Raw genomic sequence first — 21922 nt, 5'->3', positions numbered from 1 at the left:
GAGTGAAAGGGAAGGTACTCCATTGGATAAAGGAGTACCTAAGCAACAGGAGACAACGAGTCAGTGTGAGGGGTGAGGTCTCAGATTGGCGAGACGTTACAAGTGGAGTCCCGCAGGGGTCAGTCCTTGGACCTATACTGTTTCTGATATATGTAAATGATCTCCCAGAGGGTATAGAATCGTTTCTCTCATTGTTTGCTGATGATGCATAAATTATGAGGAGGATTAAAACAGAGAATGATATTAGGAGGCTACAAGATGACCTAGACAAACTGAATGAGTGGTCCAACAAATGGCTGCTAAAGTTCAACCCAAGTGTAAATGCAAGGTCATGAAATTAGGCGGTGGAAACAGGAGGCCAGAATCAGGATACAGAATAGGGGATGAAGTGCTTTATGAAACTGACAGAGAGAAAGATCTAGGAGTTGATATCAAACCAAACCTGTCTCCTGAAGCCCACATAAAAAGAATTACGTCTGCGGCATATGCGAGGCTGGCTAACATCAGAACAGCCTTCAGGAACCTGTGCAAGGAATCATTCTGAACCTTGTATACCACCAGTGTAAGACCAATCCTGGAGTATGCGGCCCATGCATGGCGCCCATATCTTGTCAAGTACAAGACGAAGCTGGAAAAAGTTCAGAGGTATGCCACTAGGTTAGTCCCAGAAATAAGAGGCATGAGTTACGAGGAAAGGCTGCGTGAAATGCACTTCTCGACACTGGAAGACAGAAGAGTAAGAGAAGACATGATCACAACCAACAAAATTCTCAGAGGAATTGACAGAGTAGACAAGGATAAACTTTTTAACACTGGTGGAACGCGAACAAGGGGACACAGGTGAAAACTGAGTACCCAAATGAGCCACAGGGACGTTAGAAAGAACTTTTTCAGTGTCAGAGTAGTTAACAGATGGAATGCATTAGGCAGTGATGTGGTGGAGGCTGACTCCATACACAGTTTCAAGTGTAGATATGATAGAGCCCAGTAGACTCAGGAACCTGTGCACCAGTTGATTGACGGTTGAGAGGCGGGACCAAAGAGCCAGAGCTCAACCCCCGCAAGCACAACTAGGTGAGTACACACTGGAAACGGGGTGGTGGAGGGGGGGCGTTACCGGAAGTGGCTCCGTCGAGCAGATTAGCACGTTATTGACCCCAGGAGCCAGTGAGTGTGTGTGTGTTACGTGTGCTACTCTGCCACCCATGTGTCAGCACGTGTCAGCACGTGTACGGGGCAGCATCTGTCACGTGTCAGCGTGTATCACGTGTCAGACTGCATCGCACGTGTGTCATTATATATGTGTTCTTAGGTATCCTGTGTGTAAATATGTATAATGGCTATTCAGGTTTTGGCTATAAAACACCCGTCCGTGCACACCCGTCCGTGCACTCCCGTCCGTGCACACCCGTCCGTGCACTCCCGTCCGTGCACACCCGTCCGTGCACTCCCGTCCGTGCACACCCGTCCGTGCACTCCCGTCCGTGTACACCCGTCCGTGCACTCCCGTCCGTGCACTCCCGTCCGTGCACACCCGTCCGTGCACACCCGTCCGTGCACACCCGTCCGTGCACTCCCGTCCGTGCATACCCGTCCGTGCACTCCCGTCCGTGCACACCCGTCCGTGCACTCCCGTCCGTGCACACCCGTCCGTGCACTCCCGTCCGTGCACTCCCGTCCGTGCCATGCACGCCCTCAAAAGATGTCTAGAGAGACGAGTAAAAATAAAAAAAAAAAAATAAAAAAAATTCTCAAGAATTTGTCAAAAGATTAATTTAACATGACTCCCCGGGCGGCACGGAGCCTCGAACGTGACCAACACACGGTAAAGCGACAGGTCTCCCGTCATGCAGGTCGGCGTTCAATCCCCCGACCCTCCATATAAGTGGTTGGGGGCGGGAGGGCACCATTCCTTTCCCTCCGTCCCATCCCAAATTCCGTATCCTGTCCTCACACTTTATTCCGCGTGATTTAGAGCTCCTGTGGTCAGGTGTGTGTGTGTAGATACAGGTGTGGCTAGTGGTCAGGTGGGTGTGTAGATACAGGTGTGGATAGTGGTCAGGTGGGTGTGGATACAGGTGTGGCCAGGTGTGTGTGTGTGGATACAGGTGTGGCCAGTGGTCAGGTGTGTGTGTGTGGATACAGGTGTGGCTAGTGGTCAGGTGTGTGTGTGTAGATACAGGTGTGGATAGTGGTCAGGTGGGTGTGGATACAGGTGTGGCCAGGTGTGTGTGTGGATACAGGTGTGGCCAGTGGTCAGGTGTGTGTCTGGATACAGGTGTGGCGAGTGGTCAGGTGTGGGTGTGGATACAGGTGTGGCCAGTGGTCAGGTGGGTGTGGATACAGATGTGGCCAGTGATCAGGTGTGTGTGTGGATACATGTGTGGCCAGTGGTCAGGTGGGTGTGTGGATACAGGTGTGGACAGTGGTCAGGTGGGTGTGTGGATACAGGTGTGGCCAGTGGTCAGGTGTGTGTAGATACAGGCGTGGATAGTGATCAGGTATTGAATAGTGCCTGGGAAAGTCCCCCCCCCCCTCTCTCTCTCTCCCAGCAACCCCCTCCCTTCCCTTTTTCCTCTACCACACTCCCTTCATCCCTATTCACCTCCTTTCTTACCCCTCCCCCTTCCTCTCCCTTTTACCCTTTCCCTCTCTCATCTCTCCTATTTGCACCGCTTTTATCCTCTCCTTTTCCATTTCCCATCCCTCCTCTTCCCTCTCCCCTCAATTTCCATTACCCGGGTCTTTTCTAACCACTTCCCCTCTCTTCCCATCACTTTTCCATCTCGTGGCCCCCCTTGACCCCCTCCTCACCTCCCATTCCCCCACGACCCTCCCCCATTCTCTTTTAAGAAGGACTAATAAAACTGTATGGGTCTCAGAAATTATATTAGTATGGCAATGCAATACAAGCACAAGGAAATTTCAAGCCCGTATGTCAACTTAACGCCATGAAAATGGCCTGCAGGGTTCCTTGCTATATTTTGTTAAGTATTTAAAACTTTGGTCTATTCCGACGAGCCTATGTCCGTTCCATACCTCAGACCGTTTACCCTGCAAATTTGGGTGAGGCTAAACATACAGAAAAAAAAAACTTTTTTTTTTACATTACAGATATCTATAATATGTATGTATATGTAACATATATGAGGAATGTGTGTGTGTGTGTGTATGTGTGTGTGTGTATGTGTGTGTGTGTATGTGTGTATGTGTGTATGTGTGTGTGTATGTGTGTGTAATAATTCTGGGCGTTAAAAGGTCACCCCTAACCACGAGATCATAATAATAAAGAGTCCCAGAAGTACTTAACTGGTGTTGTTGCGAGTCCGAGTTCGCACACCCAATGCTCCAACGGGACGATATCTTATTAATGCCGATATTATAGAATACATATTATGACATAGATGACGTGGGGTGGGGGGGAGGTGGATTAGCTCCTGATATCTTACTGGTGCTCAAGGGAAGAGTTAAAGTCTTCATTTAGGTACCTCTTATAGGTCCTTCAATAGAGCGACCACTCTAGCGTGGTCGCTAGAGCCAGACTCTCCATGTTCATGCCCTGGATCGATACCCCGAGGACCCGCGGTGACGAAGGCTTACAAGTAAACAATCAAACACAAACCACACATTTTCAGGAACACAAATATTAAATCAACTTGGACCAAACAGCATGAAATTTTGTTTTGTTTGTTTTTCAGTGTCAATTCAAATATATTAAGAGCATCAAAATACACGAGTCCGGACAAATTCACTCAGATACTGTCAATATACTTATACACAAAAACGTATATTTAACGTGAATATACTCGTGATATAATCAGACAGAGCACAAAACACTAATGCAACTTTTCAACACCTGATGCGACACTTGGCCAAACAACTGTTAGATCATTATGAAGCCACAATATATATACCTAAAATATTGAGCATATTTGAATGTAACTCTCTCTCTCTCTCTCTTTTACAGCAGAAAGTTTCAATTGTTTTACCAAATGAAAATATTCGACTTTACATTTTACTTCAGAAGGTTCAATATTCAGGATTCGAATTTGGAGTGAATATGAGGTGTTTACTCAAACCTCCTTTACGAAATCTGTACATCTTTCTTGACTCGCGTGTAATGTTACATCTTGAGACGGTACAGCACGAGGGGACGGTAGATGGACAGTAAAGATGGTCACGAAGACAGTAGAGACAGAGAAAGAGCATGAAAAGTGAGAGAAAGATTGGAAGGGGGTGAGATAGAGTAATAATTTTGAGAGGGGGATCAGATATGGTGAGAGAAGAGTGCGAATTTGGGAGAGAGAGAGAGAGAGAGAGAGAGAGAGAGAGAGAGAGAGAGAGAGAGAGAGAGAGAGAGAGAGAGAGAGAGAGAGAGAGAAATGAAATGCGAAGTAAGCCAGCGAGGTGGATGACGAGAAAGATATTAGAACACAAAAAGGTTGAATTGAAGAACCAAATTTATTTTAGGCGAACATAACAGATAAGGGAAAAAAGAACCAGGAATTGACTACAGTTGACCCTAGTACCAATCCCTTAACCAATCCCCAGAGACATAACCAACCCATAGTACCAATCTCTTAACCAATCCCCAGAGACAAAACCAACCCATAGTACCCCAATCTTAACCAATCCCCAAAGACATAACTAACACGTATCATTTTTAAAATGGAACTTGTCTTTCTTCACGAAAGTTCCTCTCTGTTATCTTATGCTTATTAAGAAAGATAACTCCTGGAAGAGGTAAATAAGGATAACTCCTTGTTAACAAATGATAACTCCTTGGAAGGGATCTTCAAAGCTAGAAAGCTTAAAAAAATAACTCCCAGAACTCATATTAAACAATTTTCAGCTTAATTGACAGGGTATTTGGTAATATTCTGACTCATAGTTGCATGTGACTAATATTTAATCCATCTCCAAATTACTGCCGGATCTCTATTGATGTAGTAAAGACCTTTAATCATTTTTTTTCCATTCAATGATCGCATGACAATTTGAAGTGGAATGATTTCGTGAACCGATTCTCGCTCCTCGTATGAGAATTACTCGATTAATCCATCACGTTATGGTCGTTCTTAAATCGGGTATCCCAGGAGGAGAGGGTGGGATAGTTTTTATCCCAGAGGCTGTTCCTTAGTCCCAGGTGTTGGATGAGGAGTAGAGAAGGATGGTACTGTCCCTAATCCTGAGTTGTCAAGAGAGAGAGAGAGAGTGAGGGGAGAGAGAGAAAGAGGGGAAAGAGAGAAAGAGAGAGAGAGAGAGAGAGAGAGAGAAAGAGAGAGGGGAGAGAAAAAGAGAGAGAGAGAGAGAGTACTAGTAGTTCAGTCCAATCAATTATACTACTCTCCTCACTCATCTCTTCAACACAGAACCGTTCAGGTTCCAATTGCAAACTCGGCCAACTAGACTTTTATATATATATATATATTTTTTTTTTTGGGGGGGGGGGGGTGGAGGGGGAGGAGTTGTGTGGGAAAAGTTTGAAAAGTTTTTTTTTTTTTTTATATTGTATTTTGAGAAGATATTTTTCCCTGGCTGTAGAGCAATCAAAAGTTGGTAAGCGTGTGTGCAAAAATAAGAAGTTTGCTTTAAATATTAATTGAATTTTGTGTTTATATTGAGAGAAAATTTTCTCTGGGTTGGTCAATACTATACAAGAGACGCTGAATGTAGTGACCACGAATGCATTATATTCTAGTAAATGTAAAATACAATATGACTTATTTAATGAAATATTAGAATGAAGGACAATGGAGGTATTGATTAAGAAATAAGTATTTAATTGGTGTAAAAGTCTTAAATTAATAACATGTTATCTGCCAAGTCTTGATGACACCTTATCTGTAAAGTCAGTCTTAATGACACCTTATCTGTAAAGTCAGTCTTAATGACACCTTATCTGTAAAGTCAGTCTTAATGATACCTTATCTGTAAAGTCAGTCTTAATGACACCTTATCTGTAAAGTCAGTCTTAATGACACCTTATCTGTAAAGTCAGTCTTAATGATATACCTTATTATCACCTTCAGTGAAAAGGTATCTTTCAAGACTTATCTGCAGATAAGGGGCGAGATTCACGAAAGCACTTACGCAAGCACTTACGAATGTGTACAACTTTCCTCAATCTTTGACGGCTTTGGTTACGTTTATTAAACAATTTACAAGCATGAAAACTTCCAATTCAAGTGTTGGTATTGTTATAAACAGCCTCCTGGTATTTCGGAGCTCATTAACTGTTTAATAATTGCAAACAAAGCCGCCAAAGATTATGAAAAGATGTACAGGATCGTAAGTGCTTGCGTAAGCGCTTTCGTGAATCTGGCCCAAGGTATCATTATCTGCAAAGTCTTATTGATACCTTATCACTCAAGCTTCGGGGGAGGGGAAATGATGGCAGTGATCGATCAGACTTGACAGCTTCTTGGAGCAGCAAGGCTTAGGCATAGACAGCTGCCTGAGCCACTGGAGGACTGAGGTCAATACAGGCTTCCCAAGCACAGCCATCGTGTTTAAGTAATACTCGACCCTCGAGAGGTGAGGCTTCGAGGGTGATGGAAGAGAAAGGCAAATGTGGGTCCAGCAAGCAGCTAAAGTTCGACTAAAGTTAAAGTAAAGTTAAAGTAAAGTTAAAGTAAAGTTAAAGTTAAAGTAAAGTTACTTTAACTTTAACTTTACTTTAACTTTAACTTTACTTTAACTTTAACTTTACTTTAACTTTACTTTAACTTTAACTTTACTTTAACTTTAACTTTACTTTAACTTTAAAGTTAAAGTTAAAGTAAAGTTAAAGTTAAAGTAAAGTTAAAGTAAAGTTAAAGTTAAAGTAAAGTTAAAGTTAAAGTTAAAGTAAAGCAAGTTCGACTAAAGACAAGCTTGAGTAAGTAGAAATCTGGACTCTGGGAACCAGTTAGCTAGAAACCTGGACTCTGAGAGCCAGATAGCTAGAAACCTGGACTCTAGGAGCCAGTTAGCTAGAAACCTGAACTCTGAGAGCCAGATAGCTAGAAATCTGGACTCTGGGAGCCAGATAGCTAGAAACCTGGACTGTGGGAGCCAGTTAGTTAGGCTCCTGGACTCTGGGAGCCAGTTAGTTAGGCTCCTGGACTCTGGGAGCCAGTTAGGCTCCTGGACTCTGGGAGCCAGTTAGGCTCCTAGACTCTGGGAGCCAGTTAGACTGTTTCATAAATTACCACCAGGTGGCTCTCTTTCATAAATTATGTTCTTGAAGGTATGTAATGGCCAGTTCAGTGGCTCTTCTTACGAGATGGTCTTTAACATGATGTTGTCAAGAGCTGTAATAATGTATGTGTGTGTGTGTGTGTGTGTGTGTGTGTGTGTGTGTGCGTGTGTGTGTGTGTGTGTGTGTGTGTGTGTGCGGGGATTGAGCTCTGCTCTTTTGGCCTCGCATCTCAACTGTCAATCAATCAACTGTTACTAACTACTAACTAACCAATTCCCCCCCAGAATTAGCCCTGTAACAGCTGTCTTCGTCCTGATATACGTCTATGTATTCCATGGCGTGTTCTGGAATTGCAATTTGGTCCGACTCTCTGAAATCCTCATTTTTGTACCAACACATTTGGGAACTGTTTATTGAACATGTCACATAACTTTTTCATCTCAGTTGTCCTGTTCCCTGTTCTCCATCTTTGGATTTGATCTTATACATGCAGCTTGCTTTAACGAATTTATAGGAAATTCATAAAAAATTTTTAAAATTTATATAAAAAATATAGAAAAATAGATAAAATAGAAAAAAATATAGAAAAATTGATAGAAAAAATTATAGAAAAATTTATAGAATTTTTTTTAGAAAATTTATAGAATTTTTTTTAGAAAATTTATATATAGAAAATTTAATGAATTTATAGAAAAGGCCTAAATTTGTTTTATATTTGTCCGCTATACCTTTCTCAAAGTTTCTTTCTGCGTCTCTTTTCTCTGATGTGTAATTGTTTCTTGCTTGTTTGTAATGGTGGTATGTTTGCGGGTTAGGCCTGTTCCTATCTTGAGGTTATCTTGGGATGATTTCGGGGCTTTAGTGTCCCAGCGGCCCGGTCCTCGACCAGGCCTCCACCCCCCAGGAAGCAGCCCGTGACAGCTGACTAACTCCCAGGTACCTATTTTACTGCTAGGTAACAGGAGCATAGTTGGGGGGGGGGGAAGAAACTCTGCCCATTGTTTCTCGCCGGAATCGAACCCGGGACCACAGGATCACGTTTCATGCGTGCTGTCCGCTCGGCCGACCGGCTCCCTTAATTGAACTCCTATATAGAACCCATTTTCTTGTCTCTTCCTCTCTGGCCGCCTCGCAATTTCTGTTGAACCAATCTTGTTTTATGGTTCTGGTTTTAGTATATATATGTTTGTGTCCCTTCATCGTATGGTTCACAAAATATGGCATAAATCTCATTTACTTCCTTGCCTAGCAACAAGTCTGTTTAATTAAACTCATTAAAGCCTTTTCTAAGTGCCCCATAGTGTCCGCTCTTGAAATCGAGTTTTATCAACTGTTTCAATGTTCCGTTTATCTTCTAGATTATATCTCAAAGCATGTTTAATTTCCAAGAAGACATGATTACTCTTTCCCAAGAGAAGAAGGGAATATCTCTTCTTCTTTCCTGATAAATATTAGATCCAGAATTGACGGAACAACTCCTTCCCTTATTCTTGTGTTCAACTAGTTATGTTTGCGGGGGTTGAGCTCTGTTTTTTTGGCCCGCCTCTCAACTGTCAATCAACTGTTACTAACTACAATTTTTTTTATTTCACACACACACACACACACACACACACACACACACACACACACACACACACACACACACACACACACACACACACACACACTCACACACACACACACAGAAAGCAGCCCGTAACAGCTGTCTAACTCCCAGGTACCTATTCACTGCTAGATAACAGGAGGCATCAGGGTGAAAGAAACTCGGCCCAGTTTTTTTCTCGCCGGCGCCGGGAATCGAACCTGGGCCACAGGATTACGTGTCCAGCGTGCCAACTCTGGCACGCTGGACAGGTGCCAGAGTTGGCAGAGTATAAGCCCCGAAATCATCTCAAGATAACCACAAGATAGCTTCGTTATCGTGACTCATCATCTTCAAGTGTGCACTCACCTAGTTGTGCATGCGGGGGAAGGGGGGTTGAGCTGCGGCTCTTAAGTCTCGCACCTCAAACTTGTAAGGAAATTGCAAGCACATGGAGTAAATGGTAGAATACTAGAATGGATAAAACTTTGGCTAAAAGTAAGAAAGTTAAATGTAGTCTTAAAAGGATTATATACCTGAACACATCAACCTGTACACATCAACTGATGTATAGGTTTCCGAGCCTGCTAGACTCTATCATATCTACATTTCAAGCTGTGTATGGAGTCAGCCTCCACCACATCACTGTCTAATTCTCTCCCTTTGTTAACTACTATGACACAGAAACAGTATCCTCTAATATCTCTATGGCTTATCAGGGTACTCAGTTTCCACCTGTGTTCCCTTGTGTGTGTACCATCTGTGTTAATTAAACTGTCCTAATCTACACAGTCAATACCTCTGAGAATCTTGTATGTGGTGATCAAGTCTCCCCCGAACTCCTCTTTCTTCCAGCGACGTGACGCTTAGGTCCTGTAGTCTGTCCTCGTAGCTTATACCCCTCAGCTCGGGTACTAGTCTGGCGGCACACATTTGAACCTTCTCCAACTTAGTCTTGTGCTTGACTGGATATGGACTCCACGCTTGAGCTGCATACTCCAGGGGATGTCTTACATACGTAGTATACTAGGTTGCCAATTATTCCTTACACAAGTTTTTAAAAGCCGTTCGTATGTCCAAGACCGATATCTTATGTCCGTTCTTATGTCCAAGAACGAGTATGGTGATATCCTCTTAATGTGGGCTTCAAGAGACAGGTCTGAAGTGATTTCAACCCTTCCAGATCTTTCGCTCTGATTCTTCAAGGCTTTCATCTTGCAAATGGTACCTTGCATCTGCCCTCCAGCTCCTTACACCTATCCTCTATCTACACATCTGCTCGGGTTAAACTCTAATAGCCATTTGTTTGACCATTCCTTCCTTTTGTCCAGGTCATCTTGTAGCCTCTTGCTATCCTCAGCTGTCTTAATCCTTCTCATAATTTTGGCATTATCACTATACATGTGTGTTTGTACTCACCTAATTGTACTCACCTAATTGTGCTTGCGGGGGTTGAGCTTTGGCTCTTTGGTCCCGCCTCTCAACTGTCAATCAACTGGTGTACAGATTCCTGAGCCTACTGGGCTCTATCATATCTATATTTGAAACTGTGTATGGAGTCAGCCTCCACCACATCACTTCCTAGTGCATTCCATTTATTAACTACTCTGACACTGAAAAAATTCTTTCTAACGTCTCTGTGGCTCATCTGGGTACTAAGTTTCCACCTGTGTCCCCTTGTTCGTGTCCCACCCGTGCTGAAGAGTTTGTCTTTGTCCACCCTGTCAATTCCCCTGAGAATTTTGTAGGTGGTTATCATGTCTCCCCTTACTCTTCTGTTTTCCAGGGATGTGAGGTTCAGCTCCTTTAGCCTTTCCTCGTAGCTCAATCCTCTCAGTTCCGGGACGAGCCTGGTGGCATACCGCTGAATCTTCTCTAACTTTGTCTTGTGTTTAACTAGGTATGGACTCCAGGCTGGAGCTGCATACTCCAGGATTGGTCTTACATAAGTGGTATACAGGGTTCTGAAAGATTCCTTACACAAGTTTCTGAAGGGAGTTCTTATGTTGGCCAGTCTAGCATATGCCGCTGATGATATTCTTTTGATGTGGGCCTCTGGGGACAGGTTCGGTGTGTGTGTGTGTGTGTGTGTGTGTGTGTGTGTGTGTGTGTGTGTGTGTGTGTGTGTGTGTGTGTGTGTGTGTACTCACCTAGTTGCACTCACCTAGTTGTGTTTGCGGGGGTTGAGCTCTGGCTCTTTGGTCCCGCCTCTCAACCGTCAATCAACAGGTGTACAGGTTCCTGAGCCTACTGGGCTCTATCATATCTACACTTGAAACTGTGTATGGAGTCAGCCTCCACCACATCACTGCCTAATGCATTCCATTTGTCAACTACTCTGACACTAAAAAGTTATTTCTAATATCTCTGTGGCTCATTTGGGCGCTCAGTTTCCACCTGTGTCCCCTTGTGCGTGTGCCCCTTGTGTTAAATAGCCTGTCTTTATCTACCCTATCAATTCCCTTGAAAATCTTGAATGTAGTGATCATGTCCCCCCTAACTCTTCTGTCTTCCAGCGAAGTGAGGTTCAATTCCCGCAGTCTCTCTTCGTAGCTCATACCTCTCAGCTCAGGTACTAGTCTGGTGGCAAATCTTTGAAGCTTTTCCAGTTTAGTCTTATCCTTGACTAGATATGGACACCATGCTGGGGCTGCATACTCCAGGATTGACCTGACATATGTGGTATACAAAGTTCTGAATGATTCTTTACACAAATTTCTGAATGCCGTTCGTATGTTGGCCAGCCTGGCATATGCCGCTGATGTTATCCTCTTGATATGTGCTGCAGGAGACAGGTCTGGCGTGATATCAACTCGCAAGTCTTTTTCTTTCTCTGACTCCTGAAAGATTTCCTCTCCCAGATGATACCTTGTATTTGGCCTCCTGCTCCCTGCACCTATCTTCATTACATTACATTTGGTTGGGTTAAACTCTAACAACCACTTGTTCGACCATTCCTTCAGTTTGTCTAAGTCTTCTTGAAGCCTCAAACAGTCTTCTTCTGTCTTAATCCTTCTCATAATTTTGGCATCATCCGTAAACATTGGGAGAAATGAATCTATACCCTCCGGGAGATCATTTACATATATCAGAAACAAGATAGGACCGAGTACAGAGCCCTGTGGGAATCCACTGGTGACTTCACGCCAATCGGAGGTCTCACCCCTCACCGTAACTCTCTGCTTCCTATTGCTTAGGTACTCCCTTATCCACTGGAGCACCTTACCAGCTACACCTGCCTGTCTCTCCAGCTTATGTACCACCCTCTTATGCGGTACTGTGTCAAAGGCTTTCCGACAATCCAAGAAAATGCAGTCCGCCCAGTCTTCTATTTCTATGTGTGTGTGTGTGTGTGTGTGTGTGTGTGTGTGTGTGTGTGTGTGTGCGCGCGCGTGTGTTCCAGCCTAAACCGTCGTTAGCAAGGCAGAGCTCAGCTGTCACGTGAGGCGTTATTAATTTCCGCTAAGGACTAGAGTGCGTTAACGATCATTAAAGTATTATGCATAGATGGGGAAGAGCGAAACGTGAACTTAATTCTATATGACACCCGGCCCATTAACTCCCCCCCCCCCCCCCCTTAGCTCTAGCGAAGACAAAGATATTGTCAGTTTTATCTAGTGTCTTCTATCTTTATCTAGTTTTATCTTTTTGTCTAATGTAGTCAGTTTTATTTCGAGGTGAAAATGGTAGCTTGGACCACCAGAGAGATACGCAGGGACGGAGATGATAAATTCATGCGGCTTATCTTGAGTTTATCTTGAGATGATTTCGGGGCTTTTTTAGTGTCCCCGCGGCCCGGTCCTCGACCAGGCCTCCACCCCCAGGAAGCAGCCCGTGACAGCTGACTAACACCCAGGTACCTATTTTACTGCTAGGTAACAGGGGGCATAGGGTAAAAAGAAACTCTGCCCATTGTTTCTCGCCGGCGCCTGGGATCGAACCCAGGACCACAGGATCACAAGTCCAGCGTGCTGTCCGCTCGGCCGACCCACTCCGGTCGGAGCCGAGCGGAGCCGGTCCAAGGTCGGAGCCTTGTTCAAGGTTGCAACCATTGGTTTAGTCTTGCAACTTAAAAGGGATAAATTTGCAACAATATTTTGCTATTAGTCATTTTTTTGCTTGCTTGAACAACTCAATTTTGATACTGCTTTTTTTTTTTGTCTTTTGGAATGTATATTATTGTGTATTTGACTGTCCTGTGTGTTTGGTTATCTTGCGTGTTTGGTTATCTTGTGTGTGTTTGGTTATCTTGCGTGTTTGGTTATCTTGTGTGTGTTTGGTTATCTTGCGGTTTGGTTATCTTGTGTGTGTTTTATTTTCTTGCGTGTCTGGTTATCTTGTGTGTTTGGTTATCTTGCGTGTTTGGTTATCTTGTGTGTGTTTGGTTATATTATGTGTCTGGTTATCCTGTGTGCTTGGTAATCCTTTGTGTGTGATTATCTTGTGTGTTTGGTTATTTTGTGTGTTTGGTTATCACGTGTATCTGGTTATATTTTGTGACTGGTTATCCTGTGTGTCTGGTTATCCTGTATATCTGGTTAACCTTTGTGTTTGGTTGTCTTGTGTGTGTCTGGCTATATTGTGTGGCTTGTTACCCCGTGTATCTGGTTATCCTGTATGTCTGGTTATCCTTTGTGCCTGGTTAACCTTTGTGCCTGGTTAACCTGTGTGTGGTTACCCTGTGTGCCTGGCTATCATTTCTATCTGGTATTCTGTGTGTCTGGTTATCCTGTATGTCTGGCTGTCTTGTGTGACGGGTTATTCTGTGTCGGGTTATCTTTTCTGTCTGGTTATCCTGTCTGGGGGTTATCCTGTGTGTGTGTGGTTATTGTGTGGGTCTGGTTGTCGTGTGTGTCTGGTTATCGTGTGTGTTTGTCTATCCTTTGTGTCCAGTTATCCTTTGTGTCCAGTTATCCTTTGTGTATAAGTATCCTGTGTGTCTGGTTATCGTGTGTGTCTGTCTATCCTTTGCGTCTGTCTTCTGTGACTGTCTATCGTCTGTCTATCGTCTGTGCCATTCTATCTTGTTTGTCTGGGTGCGTCTGCGTCTCTGTTTGTCTGTTTGGCTTTGTGTTTTATTGAAGTTCACTTCAACAAACACATCCATACACTTGTTTGTGTTGACTCATAAAGCTGTTGATGACGGCTGAGCGTCTTGTGTTGTGATCTGTCAACTGCTGCTGGTTGTTCGCGAACTTGAGGCAGATTTGGGGAAGCTATATAGACCATTGGCGTAATGCATGTCATTGGGTCCATCATACCAGTTTGGCAGTTTATGTGGGTTATATCATGTTCTTGACCGTTCCTTAACCAGAAAGGTCGAGGCTAAAGATGAGTTTTCTTCAGAATTGTTCTTCGTCTCATCCTTAGTTTAGAATTCAGATATATATTGGGATGGGGGGAGGGGGGAGGGGGTTTATCCAGGGGAGTAAACTTCACTAAAGGTTTTGCAACCTCTGCTGTCCAGGAGGTGACAGATATATATATGTCTTGGTGCTTTCAGTTTCTTGCCTTTCTTGCTTGCTAAGGCCCAGCACGTGGCTATTCATGGTCATTGAAGAATCGAGCTTACACATTCTCTCTCTCTCTCTCTCTCTCTCTCTCTCTCTCTCTCTCTCTCTCTCTCTCTCTCTCTCTCTCTCTCTCTCTCTCTCTCTCTCTCTCTCTCTCTCTCTCTCCCCTCTCTCTTTCTCTCCACACGTAATTCTTATTTTTATAAAAAATAAAATACTGAACCTACTGAGAAACTATTGTTAACTAGCTCTCTCAATTTTTACCAAATTAAACATATATTAACATTTATACTAATAATCATTATAATTTGTATAAATATTATCATATCATAATTTAACAAACTATATTAATTTCTACTAATGAAAAAAATTCACAAGAACGTGATTCAATAATACGATTTTTTGTTAGTTTAAGATACGCAATTTCTACTGTGTTTTTCTTCCTCTAAAATATTATGTCAGCAAATTAATAGTTCTTGACATTATTCGTATTTTGTTCTTATTTTGTTAAGAAATATTAATTATGATTTTTCTTTTCTGTCGCCACAGTCGCCAGGTGTAGTAGCAGCGCATGTGTAGGTAAATGTGTTTGGAACACTTATGTGTTTGGGACACTTATGTGTTTGGGACACTTATGTGTTTGGGACACTTATGTGTTTGGAACACTTATGTGTTTGGGACACTTATGTGTTTGGAACACTTATGTGTTTGGGACACTTATGTGTTTGGGACACTTATGTGTTTGGGACACTTATGTGTTTGGGACACTTATGTGTTTGGAACACTTATGTGTTTGGGACACTTATGTGTTTGGGACACTTATGTGTTTGGGACACTTATGTGTTTGGAACACTTATGTGTTTGGGACACTTATGTGTTTGGAACACTTATGTGTTTGGGACACTTATGTGTTTGGGACACTTATGTGTTTGGGACACTTATGTGTTTGGGACACTTATGTGTTTGGGACACTTATGTGTTTGGGACACTTATGTGTTTGGGACACTTATGTGTTTGGGACACTTATGTGTTTGGGACACTTATGTGTTTGGAACACTTATGTGTTTGGAACACTTATGTGTTTGGGACACTTATGTGTTTGGGACACTTATGTGTTTGGGACACTTATGTGTTTGGAACACTTATGTGTTTGGAACACTTATGTGTTTGGGACACTTATGTGTTTGGAACACTTATGTGTTTGGGACACTAATGTGTTTGGAACACTAATGTGTTTGGGACACTTATGTGTTTGGAAGACTTATGTGTTTGGAACACTTATGTGTTTGGAACACTTATGTGTTTGGGACACTTATGTGTTTGGAACACTTGTGTGTTTGGAACACTTATGTGTTTGGAACACTTATGTGTTTGGAACACTTATGTGTTTGGAACACTTATGTGTTTGGAACACTAATGTGTTTGGGACACTTATGTGTTTGGAAGACTTATGTGTTTGGAACACTTATGTGTTTGGAACACTTATGTGTTTGGGACACTTATGTGTTTGGAACACTTATGTGTTTGGAACACTTATGTGTTTGGAACACTTATGTGTTTGGAACACTTATGTGTTTGGAACACTTATGTGTTTGGAAGACTTATGTGTTTGGAACACTTATGTGTTTGGAACACTTATGTGTTTGGGACACTTATGTGTTTGGAACACTTATGTGTTTGGAACACTTATGTGTTTGGAACACTTATGTGTTTGGAACACTTATGTGTTTGGAACACTTATGTGTTTGGAAGACTTATGTGTTTGGAACACTTATGTGTTTGGAACACTTATGTGTTTGGGACACTTATGTGTTTGGAACACTTATGTGTTTGGAACACTTATGTGTTTGGAACACTTATGTGTTTGGAACACTAATGTGTTTGGGACACTTATGTGTTTGGAAGACTTATGTGTTTGGAACACTTATGTGTTTGGAACACTTATGTGTTTGGGACACTTATGTGTTTGGAACACTTATGTGTTTGGAACACTTATGTGTTTGGAACACTTATGTGTTTGGAACACTTATGTGTTTGGAACACTTATGTGTTTGGAAGACTTATGTGTTTGGAACACTTATGTGTTTGGAACACTTATGTGTTTGGGACACTTATGTGTTTGGAACACTTATGTGTTTGGAACACTTATGTGTTTGGAACACTTATGTGTTTGGAACACTTATGTGTTTGGAACACTTATGTGTTTGGAACACTTATGTGTTTGGAACACTTATGTGTTTGGAACACTAATGTGTTTGGGACACTTATGTGTTTGGAAGACTTATGTGTTTGGAACACTTATGTGTTTGGAACACTTATGTGTTTTGGGACACTTATGTGTTTGGAACACTTATGTGTTTGGAACACTTATGTGTTTGGAACACTTATGTGTTTGGGACACTTATGTGTTTGGAACACTTATGTGTTTGGAACACTTATGTGTTTGGAACACTTATGTGTTTGGAACACTAATGTGTTTGGGACACTTATGTGTTTGGAAGACTTATGTGTTTTGGACACTTATGTGTTTTGGAACACTATGTGTTTGGGACACTTATGTGTTTGGAACACTTATGTGTTTGGAACACTTATGTGTTTTGGAACACTTATGTGTTTGGAACACTTATTGTGTTTGGAACACTTATGTGTTTGGAACACTTATGTGTTTGGAAGACTTATGTGTTTGGAACACTTATGTGTTTGGAACACTTATGTGTTTGGGACACTTATGTGTTTGGAACACTTATGTGTTTGGAACACTTATGTGTTTGGAACACTTATGTGTTTGGAACACTTATGTGTTTGGAACACTTATGTGTTTTGGAACACTTATGTGTTTGGGACCTTATGTGTTTGGAACACTTATGTTTTTGGAACACTAATGTGTTTGGGACACTTATGTGTTTGGAACACTTGTGTTTGGGACACTTATGTGTTTGGAACACTTATGTGTTTGGGACACTAATGTGTTTGGGACACTAATGTGTTTGGAACACTTATGTGTTTGGAACATTTATGTGTTTGGGACACTTATGTGTTTGGAACATTTATGTGTTTGGGACACTTATGTGTTTGGAACACTTGTGTTTGGAAGACTTATGTGTTTGGAACACTTATGTGTTTGGAACATTTATGTGTTTGGAACACTAATGTGTTTGGAACACTTATGTGTTTGGAACACTTATGTGTTTGGAACACTTATGTGTTTGGGACACTTATGTGTTTGGAACACTTATGTGTTTGGAACACTTATGTGTTTGGAACACTTATGTGTTTGGAACACTTATGTGTTTGGAACACTTATGTGTTTGGAACACTTATGTGTTTGGGACACTTATGTGTTTGGAACACTTATGTGTTTGGAACACTTATGTGTTTGGGACACTTATGTGTTTGGAACACTTATGTGTTTGGAACACTTATGTGTTTGGAACACTTATGTGTTTGGAACACTTATGTGTTTGGGACACTTATGTGTTTGGAACACTTATGTGTTTGGAACACTTATGTGTTTGGAACACTTATGTGTTTGGAACACTTATGTGTTTGGACACTTATGTGTTTGGAACACTTATGTGTTTGGAACACTTATGTGTTTGGAACACTTATGTGTTTGGGACACTTATGTGTTTGGAACACTTATGTGTTTGGAACACTTATGTGTTTGGAACACTTATGTGTTTGGAACACTTATGTGTTTGGAACACTTATGTGTTTGGAACACTTATGTGTTTGGAACACTTATGTGTTTGGAACACTTATGTGTTTGGGACACTTATGTGTTTGGAACACTTATGTGTTTGGGAACACTTATGTGTTTGGAACACTTATGTGTTTGGAACACTTATGTGTTTGGAACACTTATGTGTTTGGAACACTTATGTGTTTGGAACACTTATGTGTTTGGAACACTTAATGTGTTTGGGACACTTATGTGTTTGGGACACTTATGTGTTTGGAACACTTATGTGTTTGGAACACTTATGTGTTTGGGACACTTATGTGTTTGGAACACTTATGTGTTTGGAACACTTATGTGTTTGGAACACTTATGTGTTTGGGACACTTATGTGTTTGGAACACTTATGTGTTTGGAACACTTATGTGTTTGGAACACTTATGTGTTTGGAACACTTATGTGTTTGGGAACACTTATGTGTTTGGAACACTTATGTGTTTGGAACACTTATGTGTTTGGAACACTTATGTGTTTGGGACACTTATGTGTTTGGAACATTTATGTGTTTGGACACTTATGTGTTTGGGACAACTTATGTGTTTGGGAACATTTATGTGTTTGGGACACTTATGTGTTTGGACACTTATGTGTTTGGGGACACTTATGTGTTTGGAACACTTATGTGTTTGGGACACTTATGTGTTTGGACACTTATGTGTTTGGGACACTTATGTGTTTGGGAACACTTATGTGTTTGGGACACTTATGTGTTTGGAACACTTATGTGTTTGGGAACACTTATGTGTTTGGGACCACTATGTGTTTGGGACACTTATGTGTTTGGGACACTTATGTGTTTGGAACACTTATGTGTTTGGGACACTTTAATGTGTTTGGGACACTTATGTGTTTGGACACTTATGTGTTTGGAACACTTATGTGTTTGGGACACTTATGTGTTGGAACCTATGTGTTTGGGACACTTATGTGTTTGGGAACACTTATGTGTTTGGAACACTTATGTGTTTGGGACACTTATGTGTTTGGGACACTTATGTGTTTGGGAACACTTATGTGTTTGGACACTTATGTGTTTGGAACACTTATGTGTTTGGACACTTATGTGTTTGGAACACTTATGTGTTTGGAACACTTATGTGTTTGGGACACTTATGTGTTTGGAACACTTATGTGTTTGGACACTTATGTGTTTGGGACACTTATGTGTTTGGAACACTTATGTGTTTGGGACACTTATGTGTTTTGGAACACTATGTGTTTGGGACACTTATGTGTTTGGAACACTTATGTGTTTGGAACACTTATGTGTTTGGAACACTTATGTGTTTGGACACTTATGTGTTTGGAACACTTATGTGTTTGGGACACTTATGTGTTTGGAACACTTATGTGTTTGGGAACACTTATGTGTTTGGAACACTTATGTGTTTGGAAACACTTATGTGTTTGGGACACTTATGTGTTTGGAACACTTATGTGTTTGGGAACACTTATGTGTTTGGAACACTTATGTGTTTGGAGACCTTATGTGTTTGGAACACTTATGTGTTTGGAAACACTTATGTGTTTGGACACTTATGTGTTTGGGAACACTTATGTGTTTGGAACACTTATGTGTTTGGAACACTTATGTGTTTGGAACACTTATGTGTTTGGAACACTTATGTGTTTGGAACACTTATGTGTTTGGAACACTTATGTGTTTGGAACACTTATGTGTTTGGAACACTATGTGTTTGGGACACTTATGTGTTTGGAAGACTTATGTGTTTGGAACACTTATGTTGTTTGGAACACTTATGTGTTTGGGACACTTATGTGTTTGGAACACTTATGTGTGTGTTGGAACACTTATGTGTTTGGAACACTTATGTGTTTGGAACACTTATGTTTTGGAACACTTATGTGTTGGAACACTTATGTGTTTGGAACACTTATGTGTTTGGAACACTTATGTGTTTGGAACACTTATGTGTTTGGGACACTTATGTGTTTGGACACTTATGTGTTTGGAACACTTATGTGTTTGGAACACTTATGTGTTTGGAAACACTTATGTGTTTGGAACACTTATGTGTTTGGACACTTATGTGTTTGGAACACTTATGTGTTTGGAACACTTATGTTTTGGAACACTTATGTGTTTGGAACACTTGTGTTTGGGACACTTATGTGTTTGGAACACTTATGTGTTTGGAACACTTATGTGTTTTGGGAACACTTATGTGTTTGGGAACACTTATGTTGGAATGTTTGGAACACTTATGTGTTTGGAACCTTATGTGTTTGGGAACACTTATGTGTTTGGAAGCACTTATGTGTTTGGAACACTTATGTGTTTGGAACACTTATGTGTTTGGGACACTTATGTGTTTGGAACACTTATGTGTTTGGAACACTTATGTGTTTGGAACACTTATGTGTTTGGGAACACTTAATGTGTTTGGAACACTTATGTGTTTGGAAGACTTATGTGTTGAACACTTATGTGTTTGGAACACTTATGTGTTTGGGACACTATGTGTTTGGAACACTTATGTGTTTTGGAACACTTATGTGTTTGGGAACACTTATGTGTTTGGAACACTTATGTGTTTGGAACACTTATGTGTTTGGGAACACTTATGTGTTTGGAACACTTATGTGTTTGGAACACTTATGTGTTTGGGACACTTATGTGTTTGGAAACACTTATGTGTTTGGAACACTATGTGTTTGGAACATTTATGTGTTTGGGACACTTATGTGTTTGGAACACTTGTGTGTTTGGAACATTTATGTGTTTGAGACACTTATGTGTTTGGAACACTTATGTGTTTGGAACACTAATGTGTTTGGAACACTATTGTGTTTGGAACACTAATGTGTTTGGAACACTTATGTGTTTGGGACACTTATGTGTTTGGGACACTTAAGTGTTTGGGACACTTATGTGTTTGGAACACTTATGTGTTTGGAACACTTATGTGTTTGGAACACTTATGTGTTTGGAACACTTATGTGTTTGGAACACTTATGTGTTTGGAACACTTATGTGTTTGGAACACTTATGTGTTTGGAACACTTATGTGTTTGGAACACTTATGTGTTTGGGACACTTATGTGTTTGGAACACTAATGTGTTTGGAACACTTATGTGTTTGGAACACTTATGTGTTTGGAACACTTATGTGTTTGGAACACTTATGTTTTTGGAACACTTATGTGTTTGGGACACTTATGTGTTTGGGACACTTATGTTTGGAACACTTATGTGTTTGGGACACTTATGTGTTTGCGACACTTATGTGTTTGGGACACTTATGTGTTTGGGACACTTATGTGTTTGGAACATTTATGTGTTTGGGACACTTATGTGTTTGAGACACTTATGTGTTTGGAACACTTATGTGTTTGGGACACTTATGTGTTTGGGACACATGTGTTTGAGACACTTATGTGTTTGGAACACTTATGTGTTTGGGACACTTATGTGTTTGGGACACATGTGTTTGGAACACTTATGTGTTTGGGACACTTATGTGTTTGGGACACATGTGTTTGAGACACTTATGTGTTTGGAACACTACTGTGTTTGGAACATTAATGTGTTCGGAACTGCTCTCAGAACAGCGCTTGCCTGTTTAATCAGAGTTCTTAATTGCTTGTGCGTCCACGAAGTGTTTTTTTTTTAGACATTTTCCAGCGTCCTGTCACCCAGTTAGAGTTCTTCTTTCGCATTATTGAAAAGTTTAGAAAGAGAGTTGATCTTTCAACCAGGATCTGGTTGATGATATTGTGGGAGACGTCCAGCTGATGAGTGTTGATGAGGTCGACCTGGATGAGTCGCTGGTTAAGACGGGACAATTTAGGGTGAGCCTGTGAGGGGGGGGGGAGGGGATAGGGTTGGTGGGGGGGGGGGGAGGGGATAGGGTTCGTGGGGGGGAGGGGATAGGGTTGGT

The 21922-nt window shown here is 41.5% G+C and overlaps 2 protein-coding genes across 2 annotated transcripts in view; one reads left to right on the top strand and one right to left on the bottom strand.

Annotated features, from left to right (window-relative positions):
* LOC123749468 (uncharacterized) overlaps nt 1-21922 on the top strand; it is a gene marked incomplete in the record, with an annotated part of 443575 nt that overhangs the window by 85785 nt on the left and 335868 nt on the right.
* Nucleotides 1-21922, bottom strand: part of LOC138357018 (nascent polypeptide-associated complex subunit alpha, muscle-specific form-like) — a 45741-nt gene that overhangs the window by 13784 nt on the left and 10035 nt on the right. The gene's annotated exons all lie outside the window — the stretch shown is intronic.

This window comes from Procambarus clarkii, chromosome 75 (assembly GCF_040958095.1).
Source record: "Procambarus clarkii isolate CNS0578487 chromosome 75, FALCON_Pclarkii_2.0, whole genome shotgun sequence".
In the NCBI taxonomy this organism is placed as follows: domain Eukaryota; kingdom Metazoa; phylum Arthropoda; class Malacostraca; order Decapoda; family Cambaridae; genus Procambarus; species Procambarus clarkii.
This window is presented reverse-complemented; position numbering and strand designations above follow the sequence as displayed.